This window comes from Ipomoea nil, unplaced genomic scaffold, assembly GCF_001879475.1.
Source record: "Ipomoea nil cultivar Tokyo-kokei standard unplaced genomic scaffold, Asagao_1.1 scaffold3043, whole genome shotgun sequence".
Classification (NCBI taxonomy): Eukaryota; Viridiplantae; Streptophyta; class Magnoliopsida; order Solanales; family Convolvulaceae; genus Ipomoea; species Ipomoea nil.
In genome coordinates, this window is record NW_017619471.1 from 1,112,454 (window position 1) to 1,119,322 (window position 6,869).

Genomic DNA, 6,869 nt, shown 5'->3' on the forward strand with positions numbered 1-6,869 from the left:
CTTTTCTTTAAAAGACAACAGTTATAAACTGTTGTCTATTGTGTGTTGTTGAAATCGCTGTTGTTAAAAGTCACACCCATAAACTGTTGTCTTTTGTAGAAAAGACAACAGTTTCAAACTGTTGTCTTTTGTAAAAAGACAACAGTTAGTTTCAAACTGTTGTCTATTGTAAAATAGCCAACTTTTAACCGTTGTCTCAACCCGTTTTTAACCTGCTTAAATTTTAATCATATATAAAAAAAAAAACAATTTATCCATTCACCATGGCCAAGTGTAGTTACATTGCACAAACTAAGCAAGATTCATAATAACAAGTCTAAATACTGAGCATGACCAATTCTAATCAAATCATTATCCAAGTCATAATACTACAAAAAATAATTCCGATCCACGAACCAAGTCTAAATGATCACAATGTTAAATCATACCTACTCTATATAACTTGATAAAATATCGGCCCATTCTGAATGCACCAGATCAATAACCTCTTTGTCATAATCAACTTGTTGGAACTACATGTAAATAGTGAGTAAATAAATTAGTATAGATATAATAAATTTTCAAAATAATTATATGATTTTTGACAAGACCATGACAACAACAAAAAGATTAACAGATACTTAAAAAATATGCAAAATATTATTATAAGAAATAACAAGCAACCTACTCTCTGTTAGAGCATGGATGACATGCAGCACTTTACCTAATAAACTAGCTTTCCATTCCAAAGCTTAGAATAATCGGAGTACAAATCAAACCACAAGGTATTAACGTAACATTTTATTCAGCTAAACAAAATTAAGCATCAATATGAAGTACAGAATTCTATCCTAGATCCATATGAAGATAAATTGATACCATATTAAGTAGAATTTCCATCAGAAGCAAAATCTAAGCTCAAAAATACCAGTTAACAAACATAAATGAACATTGATATGAAATAGCAATAATTTTACAATCTCAAAGGAATTTTGAAAGAATGTGAATCAATTATTATAGAGTTATGACATTATTGACATATATTGTTAACCATACAAATAGTACACAGCAACTCTCATAGTTTTTTAGTACTTCATGCATATGCCAGATCTGAATGGTAGTACCATATCGTTTGATGTAAACAAAGCTGAGGCTGGGCATGAACATTAGACATCAATGTAGTTTTCACATTTACTTGATTGATTGGTAGCAGGGTTGTGCGGATTCAGGCAATCACTTATGGTACAATGTTTTTTTTTTTGGAAGTAACTCGTGGTACAATGTTAATTTGCCATATTTAGAAGGAGGAAAAATGCTCAGCTACTAGTGTAAGAAGCAAAGGTTTAACTACCACAAAGAGAACAAAGCTAGAGACTCTTCACAAAATAAGCCCACATTTTGAATTGCAAAATAGAATTCAGAATAAGCTCCAACAAACTATAAGATGTATATTCTCAAGCTCTATACTGATAGTCAATCCCTAAGTTGCAAATAACATCCAAAGTTGGATGCATCTAGACTCTAGAGTCACAGTCAACTTCTTTCCTACCCATATACAAGAAAAACATATGGGAAAATACATGAAGGAATATCTAATACATAGCACAAACCAGTATAAATATCAGAAAATAAACAAGGAACCCAACTCTCAGCTCTTATTAATATGCATAGACAACACTAAAAACAGAAATAAGCTAAGAGTAACAAAATAGACTAATTAATGGAAAGCATAATAGACTAATGTATTACTAGTGCTTGAACAGAATTTTTATCATCAATGTCTGACATGTTCTCAATTAAAGTTTTCATGTAAGCTATGACATAGAAATCGCATTGGTTACTATCCGGTTGACGAGGAGCCTACAAATGTTAAATAATATTTGCATTATTTATCTATATACAAACACTTATATCTAATTAGTTAAAAATATTAAATTACCTTGAAAATTTCCAAAGCAGTTTTACATCGTCCTTTCTTTCCATTCGCAGAGGACGCATGAACCATTTTAATAGCCCTTCATATATATATATATATATATATATATATATATATATATATATATATATATATATATATATATATATATATATATATATATATTGTTGATTATTCAGATAATGTAATCATCATACTGATATAAATCGAAAGAAATTTAAAAAAAAAAAACTTACATTTGTACAACATGCTTCCAATCATCATCGCGAATGCGATGACTAAGATGGTCCCACAAATAAACAATATCCTTATTGACGTTGATAACTATCAAAATCCAATGGAAACTATGCACAAGCACATAATTAAATTACATCAACACAACATAATATGCAATTGAAAGTATAATTGTAACCATTCTTACCCAATATTACATGGCACCAAAAGTGTTGCATTACTTGGATTGTCCATCAGTCTGGTTGCTAAAGCTCGTGCCCTGCTTTCGAATTGTTGATCTAGAAAATTTTTATCTGTTCTTTTCGTTGGCACATGCCCTATATGACACGGCTGCATAAATCTGAATTTGTCAAGCTTGTTCTCTTCCATCATCTTTTTTATACAAATACCTAACATTGGAATGGAAACTGAATTAGAATAGCAAAGCATATAAGTGATAAGTTATCAAATTGACTCGAAATATATATTAAATTATACCATATGTACACAACAATACACGTGTACGATATTGGCATCAATTGACAAAAAGGAGTCACATCTTCGTCATGCACAAAGAGAGTACATTCTTCCCCGAAGACATTATTATCTAGCAATATTTGTAAACTCTCTCCATTCCCAAGTGCACGCTTGTAATAACAGTAAAGTAGCCATAATGACTTAGGCATACTTGAGGAGTTCAACTCAAGCTTTTTGACTTCCTTGCCCGCTTTCTTCTTAGATGGTTTCTAATTTGCAAAATATACGCATATTAGCTAGATAAATAAATATACTAAGAAAGACATGTGTATTATATACATACTAAGTAAAATTTACTTCCAAGACATCTTCTTTGTCGATAAATTGCAGCTCATCATCATCCTCCTCAAAATCCAATTTTTGTTGAATATCACCAATTTCTTTTTCACTTTTCTTCGCACCCTTTGCATCCTTTGCAGTACAACTACCTTTTGCTTCAATCTGAATATTACAGCCAACATTTTGAAGTACCATATTTTCTAACTTTGCTACTCTGTCTTCAACTTTGGCTTGTCGGCTTAGAAGAACATTTTTCTCATGAGCAGGCATCATCCCTCTACCCATTCTGAAATATGTTGAGGGATTGACATGTCCCCCTATAGCCCTCACCCGACCTCCATGCTCCTTAGATTCAAGAGCCTGTGTCAGGATGTCCTCATTTGGTCCTTGAAGTTGCAGCAAACCATCTTGTTTTTGCTGAATATATTCATCCTGTAATGCATGACAAATGACCATGATATAACCGCAATCTTTAGAAATACATAAAGAGGATAATACCAGTAAAGGTTTTTCTTACAATCTTTGTAAATTTTGTCTTCAAAACATCTCCTTCTATTTCTCCTTGCTTACTAGTTCTCCTTTTCTTCCACAGTATAGCTCTATTAACTTCATCATCATCACACAATTCTATTGACTACAGGCAAGAAGATTTATAAATGTCAAATTTAGGGTGAAAATGAGTTTAAATTAATAATAGTGAAAGTGAAATAATAGTTACTTACAATTTCACTAGCAAGACGCGCATATCCTTTACAAGCAAGCCTATGTAGATAAAAGGTTTTTCTTTTTTTCGTAACTTTTGTAGCTCGCTTAGTTTCTAAGACAAACATGATCAAATTAAAACTTCACATTATATTTCTGCCATAGCACCATACATTAAGATAAAATTAAAACTTCTTGAACGATACTACATTGAAGTGCAAAATCAAACCAACAAAGAGAACTATATTATAGTAAAATTCTGCAGATTCTTTAATTTAAATATCAATTATGGATGTTACTACATTGAAGGATACTATAATATTTATTAGAGACTTCTTGTGTAATTTTTCTCTCGTTTCAGCATTAATACATTGAAGTGTAGTCTCTGCTAGTGTAGAATTCTGGATGAATAGATGCTTCTATGCAGGTGTTTAACTTGGGAAGGCTGCTATTATTAAGATGTGTTCTGGCATTCAACGTGTAGGTATAATACTATTGCAAAAGGACATCAACATTCCATGTAAACTTAAATTTAGGCCAACATTATATACTATACTGCAACATGCTAGTTGTCAAACATAGGAGAATAAAACATGTTTGTTTTGGTTAAAATTCTCACTATAATAGGGTTTTAAATAAGGTCCCAGATTTAGTCCTTAAAATCAGCCTAGGATAAATATACAAGGTTTTTACCCAAAACACAGTGGCAAATGAGGAATTAGGAAATACAAAGTGCAGATACTAATGGGAGAAATTTTTCAATAATTTGTTTTCTTATAAATTATTGAGGTATGTACTTGACTCCTAATTCATGTATGTACTTGCACTCCTAATTTTTATAATTTTTTTATACCTTAGCCGGCAAATTAAAGGACCACAATTCAAGGAAGTAAACCAGCTTTAGTTGGCATAATTCATAGCTAACGGGTTCAAACCAAAAAGGCCAATAGGCGAGGCCGTTCACATTAATCTATCAAACTAGTAATTTTGATAATTTTGATTTTGGCAGGAGAAGGGCTATGTTGGAAGGAAGGAGGAGGAGTGGAAGAGAAGCTGAGAGCCAAGGAAGAATGCATTGAAGTATTAGAAGAAAAAATTGCATTATTGGAGCAACAGGAATTGAGAAGGGAAAGAGAAGTTGATATCTTGAAACAAAGCCTGAAGATTATGTTCCACAAGAAGAAAGCACATGCTTAAAATTAAATTGTGTCCTAGCTATAATTTCATATATATATATGAAAACATCTATCAAGAGTTGAATGTTTATATATAGTATAGTATTTCATGGCCTTTGACAGAAAGCAGCCAATTTCTTTTGGTATCAACAATTTTTTTGGAGTAACTACCAACTTGTGCATTGAATAAACTCTACCTTGTGACCCTAACCAACAAAGGATCAGGTAAATTAGCTGATCAACTCAAACAAGAAGGTCAATAGGTCACTCGAGTTGAACTTGTAATCATGTGGTTACATAGTTAACAACCTGACCAATTTGGTTAGGGTTCTTCCTATAATTAACAATTTTTCTAGCTATAAGTAGAACAACAGCAAAAGTCTGCACACAAAAATCTTTTTGCTGTATACAAAAACTGCCATTTGCACTCAGAAAGAGCAGCTTCTATCTTTCTTATTGCATCTGATGGGTACAGAAATGGGGGAAAAGAAGTTGAGAATTAATCCAAAAATGTAATTTCAAAATTTTTCAACTCCTTAATTTTTCAATAAAGATTTAGCACTTCAAAACTTTTTAACAAGTAATAATGCATTACATATTTCCCAATGAGTTATGACATACTTTAGCAAATACTCCAAAACATCTACAGTTCAAGAAAAGAAAGTAAAAAAGAACAACGTATATCCAGTAACATATTAGCAATCAAAACATGTGATCATATGCATATAGAGCATCCCAGTTGCAAGTTGCATTTTGTCTGTTTAAAAGTTCATTTATGCACACAAGTCCAAGTGTCAACTGAAAAGTTACAAATTAAAATATAATACATCATTGGAGAAGGCAAATGTATATTTTAAACAAATTAAAGAACAGTAGTAGTTGTCAACTATGCTTAGATAATTTTGAGGTTACCTTGAAGTCTTCGGACATGCGAGTAATCACAAATTGAGTCCATTCATCTCCCATAATACCATATCCTGCGGGTGGTTTATGCAAGTTTTCTTCATCATTCAGTCTTGAATAAATAAATTTATTTGTGATTTGTGTTTTATATTGCCGCCATTTGTCATTTGCTGAGCTCAAGCAATTTTTCTTGAATTGTGCCGGAACAATGAAGCTCAACTACATAGAACAAATTTTGTTAGAATTAAAAGACTAATATGTTAAATATCACAATTAATACAAGTAAAAGAATGAGAATTTTCTTACATTAACAGCGTCCCATATCTTATCTTTAATAACTTATGGCACATGTTTCCATGTCTTAAAATTCAACTTGACCTTTTCTCTTGCAAGGACACCAATGTAAGTTTGCAATTCTGCAGCACTTTCTCTAATCGGTCGTACCAAAGCATTGAATTGTACCTCTTTCTTCACTCCTTGTACCCTTTGCATAGCAAGCTTATGCATTTGGGTACGACCTCGAGTGCTCCTCGTTGATGAAATATCTACAGAACCTGACATTTTTTCTTCCTCATCCACCTGAACCTCTTTTCCATTGTGTTCTTAATTACCATGTACTTCTTGTCCCGTTTGCTCTTGATGTCCAGTTTTTTTCTTTCTTCCAACAGCCATAGATGTAACACCCCGTGTTACGATCCCTAAAACCAATTAATCATTTAACCAATTACCCAAAAGAAAGAATTAAATCACAATAATTAATTAGGAAAGGCCCACCATAGTCCATGGGCCCTTATCCCTAAACCCAATCCCTAGTCCCAAAAGGAATAGAATTAGCAAGCCTATAATATTAGTTCCTAATTAGGACTCCTAAATATATAAATAGGGGACTTAAGAGGCACCTAGAACCCCCCCACCACAATAACATCTCACCACCCAAAGAGCTCCAAGAATTTCCTTAGAAGAAATCAAGAAAGCAAGAAAGCTTAAAGAAAGACCCTTCATAGCCAAGGAATTAATTAAGGCTAAGAGGTAACCCATGTCTCAACAAAACCTATTTTCATAGCTATGATTCCCCTCTTAGTATTTCCCCATATTATTGTGTATTGATGATTTGTGATATTATTATTGATGATTGGTGGGATGAT

At 32.4% G+C, this 6,869-nt stretch overlaps 1 pseudogene; it reads right to left on the reverse strand.

Annotated features, from left to right (window-relative positions):
* Positions 1-428: 428 nt before the first annotated feature.
* LOC109163806 lies at positions 429-6,396 on the reverse strand (annotated as a pseudogene).
* Between the last annotated feature and the right edge of the window lie 473 nt (positions 6,397-6,869).